Raw genomic sequence first — 17,433 nt, 5'->3', positions numbered from 1 at the left:
TTAAAATATTATTTTAAAAGCTTAATTTCATAATAGTTTTAGTTCTTTAGTTTTAATTTTGGGGGGCAAAACAATGTAATGCAATACATAGATCAGTGGTTCCCAACCTTTTCCAACTCGCGGTCCACACATCCAAACACATGTTATTGTGCTGGTACATTAAGGACTGCCATGGACCAATGACTCGGTTTTTCAGATATTCTTCATATTATGTGTGGTGGTCAGTTCACAGCAGTGACAGAAATTGTTTTTTCCAATAAGTTTAAATATTTTTTTTTTTACCTTTTTAAAGTCATATATTCACTTATTAACTTCTTGTTTATTGAACTGTTGAATAAAATCAATATCACATTTGTAATCATGCTGATATTTGGAGAATAAAAACAGCACTTTTCATGTTGGTTAACTGTATTAAATGATATAAAAATAAAAGACATACAGGGGCATTTTTGCTCCTTATCTTGAATTTTGGGGGCATTCTAAATTAATTTTTATAGACTAGATCATGCAGTAAAAATATGCAGTATAAATTCGTATGCACACTCATCTAACCTACTAGACTATATCATCTAGTGAATATGTGCACTCTATGGGTGTGTTTTTGTTTAGTTTTTTTGTAAAGTGAGGGACATACTCGATAATTTCAGATTGTTAAAATAACAATTAGATATCATTGTATGTAGACGATGCAGCACTGGCCCAATTGGGCAAGTGACCGTTCCGTCAACTGTCCCAAGGGTCGTCTCCATGCTGGCCCCGGGCAATCCAGCAGTCCTTATTGTCGAGCCCTGATTTTATATATATATTATATATATATCTCAAAGCAAAAAAAATGCAAAAGAAGTGCTGCGCGGGGTATGAGTTCCGTCTCGGTGCTCTTTGGGTGCAAGGGATAGTTCAACTCGTAAAATTAAGGATGGTCCAACGCCTTTAAAAAGCTTTTATTTCATCATGGCTAAATATTAAAACGGAAGACAAGTGCACAGTCTGCACACCTACACATTGCCGCTTATTTTGCCTTCGTCAGGGTGTGAGTAACAAACACATTCAGAGTCCATTTTGAGCAGCAATTAATTAGTCTAATGACAATCACCTGGTTGTGCTACACAGGTACTGAATGAAGTAAAGTAAATAACTCAGAATCCACAACTCAATATATGTAATCGATAATGTACATAGTGTAATTTAAATTTATGAAGAAAAAAACACTTTTCAACATTGTCATAAATATCACAAATCAATAATATACACAATGAAATATATATATATATATATATATATATATATATATATATATATATATATATATATATATATATGTATATGTAAAAAATATTAAATAATGGAAAATATATTTTATATTTGTATATAAAAATAATTTCCATCTAATTCTGTGATTGTAATTTATTTGTCTTGTAGGTTGAATAATTGTAACTTAACACACAAAAGCTGTTCAGCTCTGGCTACAGTTCTGGGATCAGATACTAATCTGCAAGAGCTGAACATGAATGGTAATAAACTGCAGGATTCAGGAGTGAAGCAGCTCTGCACTGGACTGAAGAATATAAAGTGTAAATTGGAGATATTGGGGTAAGTTGTGTTACAACAGAAGATTTTTTTTTAGATTTTTTTTTGTTTTAAATATATTTCAATCATGACAACTCTCAGACTAGGTTTTAGCACGTTATTCAATATATGCCAAATGTGAAATTTGTGTCAATGCCCAGCCTAGGCATGTGACGGTATCAAATTTTCATGTTGCGATAATGGCTGAAGCTTTTATCACGGTATACAGTATTATCACGGTATTTAAATAAGTTGCAAAAAAAAAGTGTTTTCATAGTATACCGGGTTTAAATGTAAAATGTTTCAAACAGATTAAAGTGCAAAAGAATTATAAAGAACAACAGGTAACACTTTATAATAAGTTCTCATTATTTAACGTTAATGCATTAAAGGTGCCCTAGAATTTAAAATTGAATTTATCTTGGCATAGTTGAATAATAAGAGTTCAGTACATGGAAATGACATACAGTGAGCCTCAAACACCATTGTTTCCTCCTTCATATGTAAATCTCGTGCGTGAAAAACACCACTGAAAAACAGGCGAATCTCAACATAACACTGACTGTGACGCAACAGTTGGGATCATTAATATGTACGCCTCCCATATTATAGAATCCCAAGTGTGCCAAAATGAAAAATAAATCAATCTAAAAAAGTAAAAATACATAAATATACATAGAAAAAAAAAGAAAGACATTTATATCCTTATTTCTCTTTATATTAATTTTTTTCCATATTTTTTTTTATTTATTTCCACATTTATTCATTTATTTCTATATTTGTTCATTTCCAAATTTATTCATTCCTATATTTCTTTATTTTTACATTTCTTGTCCGTAGGGTAATGAGGAGGGCGTGGTTTACCTCAGACATAGCAATCGAGCTCAGCTTAGGTGAGAGCGAAGCATTGAGGCCACAGTGACACCTTGTGGTGTCCGAAATAGTGTAGCTTACTGACGATGATACCGGGATGAATGATTTGGATGGGTAGTATGGGAAAAATCTTATATCACGGGTCATATAATATCAGCCTAACTGTACTGTGTGACATGGATAGGCTACTCTTTATTCCAGATATGGCTGTGGAACATCGTCTGATCTGGATTTGTGAAATGTCCTGTACTGGCAAACATGAACAGCAACATTATTTAATTTTTTATTACATTGGGTTTCTTCCAGAATGTATTATTTTTACCCAAAGAAGGAGGACAAGGATTAATACATCTTAAAAGTAGAACAGCAGCTTTTCATTTACAGTTTTTGCAAAGAATTCTTAATGGTTCAGTAACTTCCAGCTGGAAAGTAGTTGCCTGTAAAATATTACAAAATCACAGACATTTGAAAATGGACAGAAATCTTTTCTTTATGGACTTGTCAAAGCTGAATATCAATGGATTGTTTTTTTTATCAGGATGTTTTTAGTGTGGAATATGTTCAAATTACAAAGAGAAGGACATTTTAAGGGTACGTTCACACTTGTAGTTCGGTTTGTTTCGTTCATTTGGTCCAGACCAAAAAAGAAAAAAAAAAAACATTTAGTCCTGGTCCGATTAGCATTCAGATTGTCAATTTTATCACCAAACCAAAAGATACCGAACCTAAAGGCACAGGGATACATTCACAACGTGATTGGTCAGATTTTATGACGTATTGCCTATTTTGAGAACTTACTGAACATTAGAACAATGCTGTGCGCTGAGGTAAATGCGCTCGTTGTGTGTGTGTAGCCTGAATATGATGGTTCCAGCTGGAAGTTACTGAACCATTAAGAATTCTTTGCAAAAACTGTAAATGAAAAGCTGCTGTTCTACTTTTAAGATGTATTAATCCTTGTACTCCTTCTTTGGGTAAAAAAAAATACATTCTGGAGGAACCCAATGTAATAAAAAATAAAATAAAAAAATAAATAATATCCAGCTGGGAACTTGTGAAGAGCTTATAAAATGTGTAAAGTAGTCAAAACAGCTGCGGGAATCCCTCCGTCACACAAACGACCTGCTGCGTGGAGATGAGCGTCTGATACCTGTGATGAGCAAACTCACGACTATGACAAGAAAAACCGATATGTGTGAGGATTCTGTCCTTTTTAGGGTCTCATCTTCCTGTCTTCTAAATGTTGTGTAATTGCACATCTCCGTGTGAGAATGCTGTCCCGACGAAGTCTTGATTCCCGCTCTGCTTCATTATAACATATAATATGGTCTCGACACACTGACACAGCCTACTAGACAACAACATCCAGAGTGAGCGTGTGTGTTTGTATTTGCCACAGCATTAATATGAATGTAGTATATCATTTAACAGCAGGAATGATGGCTACATTAATATAGTGTTTGTGTGTGTCTCAACATTTACAAATACAGACACGATAAGCTCATGGAGCGAACATGTCAATCATTATTTGTGGATGACGCTGAGAAAACTCTGACCAATAAGATGATGCATGTGACTTCCATAAACGTTTGGTACGCTTGGAAATGTTGCCATGTGAAAGCAAACCGAACCAAGAAGAAAATGCAACATTGTAACAAATTTAGTCCCCGTTTCAGAACAAAACAAACGATCCATAGGTGTAAAAACATGTTTTGGTCCGCTTTTGGTGCGCACCCGAGTGCGATTTGCTGCTTTCACACCTGCCCAAACAAACCGCACCAAAGGGGGAAATGAACTCTTGTACGATTCAACCGAACTAAATGAGACAGGTGTGAAAGCACCCTGAGACCCATCTTTTCACCGGTCTTGGTCCGCTTGTTTGGTGCGCACCAGGGTTCAGATGGCAGCGTTCACACATGCTCAAGTGAACCACACTAACAGAGCAATCGCACCAGGGTTCGTTTTAACCGAACCAAACATGACAAGTGTGAACACACCCTAAATCTCTTCACTGGCTCCTAATATAATACTGCAAATATATGGAGCACGATTTGATTTAACACACAATGACTGTACAATTCCTGGACTCACTGACACACTTGTGGCTTCCAGAATATGTACAACGGTAAGTTTAGTTAATTTGACAGGACCAGACTTTGAGAATATAGAAAGAGTTGCTTTGAGTCTGACTCTAGATTAAGTCAAGACGATTTGTTTTTCATTTGCTAGAAAAATTGAGAAAAAAAGGCTCACTTCTGATGAACTGAAGCTTTAATCGGATTACTGTGAAAGCAAAAATGTTCCTAATGAAGAGATGTTTTATCTGATTCTTTTAATTCTACCCGTGTTAGATGATGTTTTCAGTATGTTTTTAAGTTCTGGAAAATATGTCTTAATTTTTTTCAAAGTATTCAATTCAGTTCAATTCACATTTATTTGTATAGCGCTGTAATAGACATGAAAGTGTTAATGGGTTTTTGTTTATGTCACGTGATCATGGTTGGGGTTCACCGGGTCACGTGTAAGAATGGGAATATAAGTCACCTGTTCACTGATTAATGGCAGGGAGAGGGGGTGAGCAGGGACAATGTATTTCTTTGTTGACCATAACTTTTTTACCATCCAGAAATACCAGTTTGTGCAATAAAAAGAAAAGTCTATTAGAAGTACCTTTGCCTTACCGATATCATTTATGCGTCCTCAATGCAGTCCCTGTTTTAGTCTCTCAGCGGCAAGAAAGGATATAGTAGCCGCTACAATATGTCAACAAAGAATCATTTTCAGCGGATGCGCCAAACGGATTAAGCCTACATGATCGCATCAAGGAGTAGGATTCTGCTCAACTAAAAGGAAAAGAATTCTACAGCCGCAAAACGACGCCAACGAAAATTGATCAGAAAAGCTCCGAAGAGAAGCATGCAAACAATCACCGCATAGGTAAGCCTGCTGGGCTTTGTACTAATCAGCTGTGTAGTTTTGGATTGCGCGCAGTTTGAATTGTGAACGTTGTTTATGTATTGGGGATGATCGCGCGGTTGTGCTAATTGTTTGTTGTTTGGCTTTAGTTGATTTTGTCCAGAGCTCTGGTGTTTAAAGTTTGTTTGGCGATCTGTTTGTTGAAAACAATGTTGCGATGTTTATGGAGTTGACCGCGTTTGATTTTGTGTCGCTGTGATGTTGTTGGAGAATTTGATGGCATATGCGAATATTGTGGACTTGTTTGAAAACAAGCAAATATGAGTGCTGATGATGTTATTGGCTTTGAAATGGATTGCGGTAAAAGAGAAACTAAACTCACTGCAAAGGCCTTGGTGAACAAAATTGAAAACTTGCAAAAAGAACGAAAAACAAAAGTAAATAAAATTAAAGGGCTGATACCAGAGATGAAAAGTTTGATGAAAAGAAAGGAAAATGCTGCTCAAGTGCAAATCATGTTTAAAACTCTTGTTCAGCTTTGTGAAGATGCCAATAAGTTGCATGACATGGTTATTCCTTTACTTCCTGAAAATGAACAGGAAAAACAAAATGAATGGTTCTTGAGTATTATGAAATACAGTAACACATTTAAAGATGCGGTTCAACATGGGTTGAGTGAACCAGAGGGATCATTGGAGAATGTTATTTCTGTTCAGTCAGGTGCTGGTGCTATGCAGGAAGAAGTTCCTAATCCTCAAGTGTTAGTCCATGCCTCATCCATTGTTTCATCAGATAATTTACAAGATGAAATTAATCCAAGTGACAGTGTATCAAATGTGGGGAGTAGAACATCTAAAAATAACAGTTCATCTGTTGGAAAAAGATCTGTGGTATCATCTACTTCTTCTGTACGTCTTAAAGCAGAGGCTGAGTTGGCTGCGTTAATGGCACAACAAAAATTGTTGAAAGATAAACATGAACTGGAAGATCAAGAGGAACAGTTGCGAAAAAGAAAAGAACTTAATTTGGAGGGAGAAATTGCAATTCAAATGGCCAAACTGAATGTTTTGAAATCTCAGAGTGTGTCAAGCAGTAATTCTGACCGTTCAGGAGGTAGACCTCACAATTTAGTAAGAGAACAAAAGAAAACACAAAGTCTTAACGCCAGTGCGAAATCATTTGTTCCTCAAGTGTCTGCAGGAGAAAAAGAACTGGTTCATGAACATTTGAAATCAGGAGCAAGGCCTAAAGAGAAAAATGTACAACAACGGATATTCTCACCGCCTCATCCTGTAGCACAACATCCATCTAGATGCAATCCAGTGGAACGGAGATCACAAGGAACTGCATTAAATTCACATGTTGAATCTAATGATGAAGAGCAAAGTAACATGTTGGGCATAATGAGAAAGCAAAATGAAATCACAACGCTATTGTTAAAACAGCAATGTTTGTCATCTTTGCCCAAAAGAGATCTGAACGTGTTTGACGGTGACCCATTACAGTACCATGCATTCATGAGAGCGTTCATAAACAGTGTTGAAAGTAAGACTGATAACTACAGTGATTGCTTGTACTACCTTGAACAATATACTATTGGTCATCCAAGGGATTTAATACAGAGTTGTCAGCAAATCGATCCTCAGAGGGGATACATCAAAGCTAAAACTTTGTTGCAGGAACATTTTGGCAATGAACAGAAAGTTGCTTCTGCTTATATGAATAAAGCTCTTTCATGGCCTCAAATTAAAGCTGAAGATTTGAATGCTTTACAGGAATAGTCTTTAGGCTGCGGTAATGTCATGGAGGAAGTGCAATATGTCTGATTTGGACGTGCCTGCCAATATGATGACAATTATAAAGAAATTGCCCTACAGACTCAGGGATAAATGGAGAACAGTGGCTTGTGAACTACAAGAAAGACACAATCGAAGAGTTTCCTTCATTGATATTGTCCATTTTCTAGAACATCAAGTTAAAGTCATAACTGACCCAGTGTTTGGAAATATACAGGATGTTCCTGTAGCAACAAATAAAGATTTGAAAAGACCTAAATTACATTCTCGTCCTGGAATTAAAGGAACCAGCTTTGCTACCACTGTGGTCGCTGCAAGCAAAGAAAGTGAATTTGAAAATGCAGGAAAGAAAAAGGTTGGATTCGATAAGAAAGAATGTCTCTTCTGTAGAGGTGCGCACACATTGGGTATGTGTCCTCAGTTGGGAAAACAACACCACAAAGAAAAGTTTGGCTTCTTGAAAGAAAGTGGAGTTTGTTTTGGCTGTTTGTGCATTGGGCACATCAGCAAAGAGTGCAGAAAACGTCTTTCTTGTGATGTTTGCGGCTTTACACATCCAACTTTGCTGCATATCTTTCCCAAAGAAAAAGGAACGGATACAACTGAGAAGAAATCAAAGATTGCAGTGGATGATGTTTTAGTATCTAGTGGTCTTACTGGGGCTGGTGATTATGATTGTAAACTCCCGATTGTTCCTGTACAGGGTATCAAGGCCAATAAAGGCAGTAAAATTGTCACTACTTATGCCTTTTTGGATCAAGGGAGCCAGGGGCGTCGGACTGGGGGGGTAAAGGGTACCAAGTACCCAGGGCCCGAGGCAGGGGGGGGCCCTTAGAAGTCAGTTTTCTATACATACATATACATGCACTAACATTTGTATAGCATTTATTTACAAATAAAAAAGTTGCTGTGCAAAACTAAACTTGTAGTTAGGCACTGGTTTGGTATAAAAAAAAGTCATTTTCATGCTGTACAGGGCCCCACCACCCCTCTCGAATCAATGTAAATGGTACGACCCGCAGGTCAGGTGCTTCTGCGGACCTGCGGTGATTCGTGAATCAGTTAATGAGACAGGAGCTGGAGTTAGCCGTGATATGAACTAGGAAGACAGGGGAAGAGTCATGTCTTTCCTTAAGAAAGGAAAATCAGGGGCTCAAAAACGAAAAGAAAAGAAGATTAAAGAGAGAAAGGCAAATGAGGGCAAGCAGTTGCTCACTCAGGTTTTTGAAAAGAAAGGTGAGCTACAAATGCATCATCGAGCATTGACATTGTTTTAACATAAATATCTACTCCAGGTAGAATAGCATACATTTATGTTCGTACTCTATTTGAATAATATACCAATACTTTATAGTATCACACCCTACATAGCGAGCAAACAATATTTCTGAGTAAATAACGGAGTGAGAAGCAGACGGAGGCGGAGCCTGCGCAGCTTGTCTCCTTTTCTGCTGCAGTTCTCCCCAGAGTCAGAACTTTACATGAAAACACTGTATATTTCTCTCCATTATCAAAATCTAACACCCGCGAAAACACAGATCGTTAGCGCCTATTTTACCGCATTGTTATGCAAATTAGCTCGCGCACGCTCTTACATTAAGTACAGGATTGTTCTCAGTTTAATGCACATATTAATGATTGAAAATGACTTATTTTAAAACGTAATTCAAAGACTGAATGTCTAGTTTGGCGGTTAGTGTACCCTGTGATTCTATAGTCTGCATTTATTTTAAACAGACAAATAATCAGCAATTAACTTGTACTTAGCCTACACTTTAAAAAGGGTATTGTGACAATAAAGGATATTTTAGCAAGGTAGTAGTACTTTTGACAATGAAACAAAAATATATTAATCAGAGTGTGGCTTATTTTGTTTACATTTTAAGTGTTTTTATGATAAAAATGCAATACCCCACCCATTGGTATCACTATGGTATTTGGTACAGGGGCCCAGCAAGATGGTTTGTACCCAGGGCCCAAAATTTGGTGCTACGCCCCTGAAGGGAGCACCGCTGTGTTTTGTACAGAGAGCCTAATGAGAAGACTCAGTCTCACAGGAACCAAAGTGCGGATTCTTCTAAGAACTATGGGGCAAGAAAAGGTTGTGAGTAGCAATGTTATATCTGGAATGGAGGTAGCTGGCTTGAATGGAAATGACTTTTGTGAGTTACATCGAGTTTATACACAGGAAAGTATGCCTGTTCATCAGGGGAATATACCTCAAGAAAGGGATCTTCAAAGATGGCCCCATTTAAAGAGAGTTCATTTGCCTGAGATTAAGGCAGGGATTGAGCTGCTGATAGGGACAAATGTTCCTAAAGCATTGGAACCATTGGAGGTTATCCTGCAGCAGGAATGATGGACCCTATGCAATCAGGACAATGTTGGGATGGACTGTGAATGGACCACTCTTTGGAGACAGTGAGAACACAATGGATTGTACTCGGCCAGATGTTACAGTCAATAGGATTTCAGTTGTGAATTTGGAAGACATGTGGCAACAGCAGTTTAAAATGGACTTCCCAGAATGTAGTCAAGATGAACAAATTGGTTATTCCAAAGAAGATCAAAAATTCTTGGAACTGGTGACAAACTCTGCTAAACTGGTTGATGGGCATTATGAGATTGGCTTACCTCTGAAAAATAGAGTTTACATGCCAGACAACCGGAAAATCATGGAGCAACGTGCTTTGCATCTGAAGAGAAGACTTCAAAAAGATTTGTTGTTTCTTGCTGACTATAAAACCTTCATGAAGGATATGGTCTCCAAAGGTTATGCAGAGCAAGTGCCTGTAGAGGATATGACGCGTAATGATGGAAAGATCTGGTACATCCCACATCACTGTGTCTACCATCCCACAAAGAAGAAAATCCGTGTGGTATTTGATTGTGGAGCAAGTTTTCAGCGAACATCACTTAATGCTCAACTCCTGCAAGGACCAGACCTTACCAGCTCACTCATTGGAGTCGTGACAAGATTCAGAAAGGAACCAGTGGTAATCATGGCAGATGTGGAATCAATGTTCCATCAAGTAAGATTACCAACAGATGTTGATTTGTTAAGGCTTCTTTGGTGGCCAGATGGGGACTTGAGTCAAGATTTAGTTGACTTTAGGATGCGGGTACACCTGTTTGGAGCAACATCATCTCCAAGCTGCGCAAACTTTGCTCTTAGGAAATGTGCTCAAGATCATAAGGAGCAGTTCAACAGGGAAACTGTAGATAAAATCCTACATTCCTTTTAAGTTGATGATTGTTTGGTTTCAGTGGCTTCAATTGAACAAGCGATAACATTGCGTAAGGAGCTTGTAGCTATATGTGCCAAAGGTGGATTTAAACTCACAAAATGGATGAGTAACAGATCTGAAGTTCTGGATGTAATACCTCTGGACCAAAGAGCAACGTTGGTGACAAACTTGAGCATGGATCGGGATTCTCCATCAATTGAGAGAGTGTTGGGAGTGCAGTGGTGCATACAATCTGACGTATTCAAGTTCAAGATTGTAATCAGAGATAGACCTCTGACAAGAAGAGGAATCCTATCCATGATTAGTTCCATCTATGATCCATTGGGAATTGTAAGTCCTGTTGTGTTGTCTGCAAAAAAGATCTTGCAAGATATTTGCAAAGGAGATTTGGGATGGGATGATGTCTTACCTGAATTGGTTGTTCAAAAATGGACCAGATGGTTGCAAGAACTTCACCATCTGGAAAGCTTTGAGCTTACAAGATGATTAAAACCTCCAGACTTTGGTGACATCTCTACTGCACAGTTGCATCATTTTTCAGATGCGTGCAAGGATGGATATGGAACTGTGACATACTTAGTGTTACAAAATAGGCATTCTCAAGTGCATTGTGCTTTTATCATGGGAAAATCAAGAGTAGCCCCAATGAAATCTGTTACCATCCCTTGTATGGAGCTCATTGCTGCTACAATGGCAAGCCGTATGGATGTGTTATGGAAGAAAGAACTGCATCTGCCACTTCAAGACTCCATCTTTTGGACAGATAGTGCTTCTGTTCTTAAATATATCAAGAATGAGACCTCACGATTTTGAATATTTGTAGCCAATCGGGTGACCGAAATCCTTAAGGCCTCACAAGCTATACAGTGGAGATAAGTAGATACAGCAAGCAATCCAGCTGATGTTGCTTCAAGAGGATCAACTGTCAACATGTTCCTAAAAAACAAATCATGGGCATCAGGTCCAGCCTTTCTTCGTCCTGACAGTGAGTGGCCTGTTAATCTCAATGAACTTAAAGTTTGAAGTGGATGACCCTGAGGTCAAGAAAGGCATTGAGATTAATTCTGTGCAGCTCAAAGAGGAGGAGGATGTACTTTCAGATTTTATCAATCACTATTCTTCTTGGTTACAATTAAAGAAAGCAGTGGCTTGGATTTTGAGATTTAAGAATCTGCTTTTGTCTTTGAGTCAGAAGAGAAAACAACTGAGACTTGCCTTTGCTGATTCTGATTTGAATGGACAGCAACGAAGTTCTGTGGAAAAAGAGATGGAGATTTTCAAAGGTCAACTTGAGCGATCTCACCTCTCAACAGAAGAACTAGAGACTGCTGAATTGAATATTATTAAACTCTCACAAGAAAAGATGTTTCCTGATGAGCTTGCTAGCCCATTGTTAATGGGTTTTTGTTTATGTCACGTGATCATGGTTGGGGTTCACTGGGTCACGTGTAAGAATGGGAATATAAGTCACCTGTTCTCTGATTAATGGCAGGGAGAGGGGGTGAGCAGGGACAATGTATTTCTTTGTTGACCATAACTTTTTTTACCATCCAGAAATACCAGTTTGTGCAATAAAAAGAAAAGTCTATTAGAAGTACCTTTGCCTTACCGATATCATTTATGCGTCATCAATGCAGTCCCTGTTTTAGTCTCTCAGCGGCAAGAAAGGATGTAGTAGCCGCTACAAGCGCTTTTCACAATACATATCGTTTCAAAGCAGCTTTACAGAGAATGCTTGTCAACATAGGTGCCGATCCCATGGAAAATTATGAGATATTCTCCATGGATTTTAACAAGTAAAAAATCGATTGCAGCTATCAGAAATTATCCTTATTTTTTTAATATTGTTTATTGAAGGCCGTTTCTATGACATTATTTTAATGGCAAAAGTCGAGAGCGCATCCAGTGTTGATCGAGCACAAATCTCTCAACTTGCAGTCGGATTTCCTTCACTCTCGCGCTCGCTCTGATTCAGAGTTAGAACTCAAACTGTCCTTGCCCTGTCCCTAAAATGGTCTTCTTTCCTGGATTTAAAGTTGCCAGAAGCTTTTAACCACCTGACTTTCATGACTGACTGACGAAATAACACCATGTAGGCTACCTTCAGGTAACGTTACTGATCATCAGATTTCAGCGAGAGCACGACAACACTCATGAAAAGAATGTGCTTGTTTTGGGTCGAATTCAAATGAAACATCCTTGTGGACAGTCTTCATACATGTGTGTCAATCTATGGCGATTCACCAGACTCTTCTTTCCAGCGAAGTCACTGTCAAAATGCACACAAATTTGAACCTGGTGAACCTCTGACTCTATTAATACAAATTCTACCACAAGACCAATGAGGAATACGAAACCTAAGTGCAGATTTGTCTATAATATAATAGTAGTACGATACTAATATTGTAATGTAGCTGTAAGAATGAAATTATAACATTTAAAAAAAACTGGGCAGAAACATAAACCGCCGCCTATGCATGTCAACATTACAATTTAAGGAGAATGCAGTTAGCAAATAATGTAATAATTTAGAAAAATTAATTTACAAACACTGTAAGCAATTTACTTGAAGGTAGAAGCAATGAGCTCCTGGAAAAAAGAATTACATATTAACAATAATTAGGATATGGAGAAATTTGGAATGTGCATGTTGATCCAGATGATTGCGTCTCCTGAAGTCCTCGCAGGAGTTGGCACAGTCTCTTCACAGGTGTTGGTCATCTGAGGTCTTCTTAAGAGGCTGGATCCAAACTGAAGCTGATGTACTCTTTCATCACACAGAAAAGCAAATGGAGAATAATTAGCGTAGCTGCTGTTCATAACATTAAGCAAAGATAGTCACGTGCAAGTGATTTGACATGAGATGCATTATGTGAACGCTTGGCTAAAGAGATGCGTCTTTAATCTAGATTTAAACTGGGTGAGCGAGTCTGAGCCCCGAACATTATCAGGAAGGCTATTCCAGAGTTTAGGAGACAAATGTGCAAACGCTCTCCCTCCTTTAGTGGACTTAGATATCCTAGGTGCAACCAGAAGTCCAGACTTTTGTGATCTTAAAGAGCGTGAAGGATTGTCATTAGCAATACTTTATAATCGATACGGAACTTAATGGGTAACCAGTGTAGAGATGATAAAATTGGTGTTATATGATCATATTTTCTTGACCTGGTAAGAACTCTAGCAGCTGCATTTTGTACTAATTGTAGATTATTTATTGAGGAAGCAGGACAACCAGCTAATAATGCATTACAGTAATCTAGTCGAGACGTCATGAAAGCATGAACTAACTTTTCTGCATCAGAAATAGATAACATATTCCGAATCTTAGCAATGTTTCTGAGGTGGAAGAAGGCTGTTTTTGTAACAAATCAAATATGATTTTCAAAGGACAAGTTGCTGTTTAATATAACACCAGGTCTTTCTGTCGAGGATGGAGTAACAGAACATCCTTCTAAATGCAGATTGTAGTCTGAGAGATTCTGTGTACAGGTTTTTGGTCCAATAAGTAATACCTCAGTCTTATCTGAATTTAATAGAAGAAAATTACTAGTCATCCAATCTTTTACTTCTTTAACACACTCTGTCAGATTGGATAATTTAGAGATTTAATCTGGTTGTGTTGAAATATATAACAGTATCATCGGCATAGCAGTGGAAACTAATCCCATGTTTTCTTATACAGTGGGTACGGAAAGTATTCAGACCCCCTTAAATTTTTCACTCTTTGTTATATTGCAGCCATTTGCTAAAATCATTTAAGTTAATTTTTTTCCATCATTAATGTACACACAGCACCCCATAGATCCTTGCGGCACTCCATAGTTTACGATCGTCATCTTAGATTTTTCCCCGTTTAAATAGACAAAATTGTGTCGGTCTGATAGGTACAATCTAAACCACCGTAATGCCTGTTCCTGAATACCAGTGTAATTTTGTAGTCGATCTAGGAGTATTTTATGATCTATAGTGTCGAACGCAGCACTGAGATCAAGTAACACTAGTATTGAGACACAGCCTTGGTCAGAAGCTAGAAGTAAGTCGTTTGTAATTTTAACGAGCGCAGTTTCTGTGCTATGATGAGATCTGAATCCTGACTGAAATTTTTTATAGATAGAGTTTTTTGCAAGAAGGAGCACAATTGGACCGACACCACTTTTTCTAGTATTTTAGACATAAATGGAAGATTTGAGATGGGTCTGTAATTTGCTGATACGTTTGGATCTAATTGTGGTTTCTTAATGAGAGGCTTAATAACTGCTAGCTTGAACGGTCGTGGGACATGACCTAGAGATAAAAGACGAGTTGATAATATTGAGAAGAGGCTCTTCTGCTACAGGTAACAGTTCTTTCAGTAGTTTAGTGGGTATTGGATCTAATAAACATGTTGTTGGTTTAGACGCAGTAATACGTTTATTTAGCTCTTCCTGTCCTATAGTTGTAAAGCACTGCAGCTGTTCTTGAGGGGCGATAATTGAGGCTGAATCATAAAACTCTGTTAAAGGTTGTACATTTACAATTTTATTTCTGATACTTTCGATTTTCTCAGTAAAGAAATTCATAAAGTCATCACTACTAAACTGTAATGAAACATTTTGTTCTGGTGATGTCTGTTTATTTGTTAATCTAGCCACTGTACTAAATAAGGACCGTGGATTGTTTTGGTTATTCTCTATGAGTTTGCGGAGATGCTCGGCTCTGGCTGCTTTTAGAGTCTTTCTATAACGAGACAAACTTTCTTTCCATGCAATTCTGAAGACCTCTAAACGAGTTTGTCTCCATTTACATTCTAGATTACGAGTTTCTCTTTTGATAGCGCGAGTAATACTGTTGAACTAAGGTACAGTGTTTTTCTCTCTAACCTTTTTTAATCTCATTGGTGCAACAGTATCTAATGTAGTAGTGAAAATGGTGCACATGCTGCTAGTCATTTCCTCGAGATCATTTGCGTGTTCGGGTACGATGAGCAGCTGAGACAGATCAGGCAGTTTATTTGTGAATTTATCTATAGTTGTCGGGAGAATTGTTCTATCTAGTCGATATCGTGGCACAGTTTGACAAATATCATCAGTATGCAGTACGCATGTTACAAGGTAGTGATCAGAGACATCATCACTTTGCGGTAGAATTTCTATATCGGTTGGATTGATTCCATGTGATATAATTAAATCTAGTGTATGATTAAGACGGTGAGTGGGTCCAGTGACGTTTTGTTTGACCCCAAATGAGTTTAGTAAATCTGTAAACGCAGCCCCTAACGCATCATTTATATTGTCTACATGAATGTTAAAATCTCCAACAATCAGCGCTTTATCGACGTTGACCAATAGATCTGAGAGAAAGTCTGCAAACTCTTTTAGGAAATCAGCATAAGGCCCTGGAGCAGAGATGTTCACGAGTCTTTTATCTGGAGTCAAGTCTGGAGTCTTTTGCAACACGCGTAGTCATTTTCAATACAGACACTAAACGGACGCAAGATGGCGCCAGTGAGTCACGGTTTGTTATACAGCAGTTTGTTAAACAGCTTCGTTGTTAGTGACGACAGTCATTATCAGAAAATATCAAACCTCTGAATGTTTAAGAATGTCAATTGAAAACTCTTCACATGCTGATTGTGATACGTTAAAATATGAGCTTTAAGTAATAAATGGATTAACATCTCTATCTCTCTCTCTCTTATGGACACATTAAGAAAATAGAAAAGCTGCATAATACGAAAAGATTGATCAAACGTAGTGCTAGGTTTAAAGTCTAGATTTTTTTGTTCATATTTTAACAGGCTGGCAATTCAAAAGAGCCATGCAGCTTCACCACCGTATAAATGTGTGAGTTAATGTGACTAACCTTTGTGGATGCGATGTCTCCTAAAATTTGATGATGTTGTTCCGGTGTCTTTAATTATTTTCCCGCATTCTGTGCGTCTAGCTGATCTGATAATAAACCCAAACGAAAGAACATATGGCACAGTGGCTCCCGTCATGTTTCATGGGACTCTTATTATGACATTTCAGAGTTTACGCGCACGGACATACGTAATCAAAGCGTTTCCCTGCGTCTCAATCAGCTCCCTAGTTCGTGAATCAGTATATCATTTAAATGAATGTGGCCGATTCCCTGATCAGTGCCTTGACTACTGAACTAGGGAGCTGATTGAAACACACCCTATAACAAGAGTTATATCTACCGTTATGATCTACCGCGACACGTAAGGAAATATGAGATGCAGATATTATAAAACTATTTAAACAACTCAATTCTTTATTATATCAGTAGTTAAGGGTAAAAGACTTGGGTCATTTTAAAAATATTCAAAGTCTTTTGTGCCGAGTCAAGTCGAGTCTGAAGTCATTTCAGGTCGAGTCCGAGTCTGAAGTCTGTTAAAATGCGACTCGAGTCCGAGTCTCTAACTCGAGTGCCCATCTCTGCCCTGGAGGTCTATAAACGGTAGCAAAAGCAAGAGATAGTAGCGACTTTTTACTTATATATGAGAGTGTAACATTTAGCATAACAATTTCAAATGTATTAAACCTGTAATTTGTTCTCTGAGTAACATCAAGATTATCTCTATAGATTGTTGCTACACCACCGCCTCGGCCAATCAGGCGGCATTTATTTTTATAACGGTAGCCAGGTGGACAAGACTCATTAAGACCGAAATAATCATTTGGTTTAAGCCATGTTTCAGTAAGGCAAATTACATCAAGACTATTATCTGTGATAATTTCATTTATAATAACAGCCTTAGGTGTCAGTGATCTAATGTTTAGTAGCCCTAGCTTTAGACATTGTTTCTGTTCAGTAATTTTGTGAATTTCTGGTTTGATTATGATCATATTTTTCTAGATCCTTTATTTTTATTGTTAGACCTCATTATTTGGTGAATAGACACAGTTTCTATAGACTGTACTACACTCACATTTCTGTCGATTAAGTGGACAGAACACAGACTGTGATTTGAGGTTTGACTCACTAGTCATACGGTGCGAAGCGTCTTGGAGATGTTCTCCGACAGAAGATCCGCTCCGATTCTGCTGGGG

The sequence above is a fragment of the Chanodichthys erythropterus genome, chromosome 1, assembly GCF_024489055.1.
Source record: "Chanodichthys erythropterus isolate Z2021 chromosome 1, ASM2448905v1, whole genome shotgun sequence".
NCBI classification, from domain to species: domain Eukaryota; kingdom Metazoa; phylum Chordata; class Actinopteri; order Cypriniformes; family Xenocyprididae; genus Chanodichthys; species Chanodichthys erythropterus.
Note: the sequence above shows the minus strand (reverse complement) of the source record.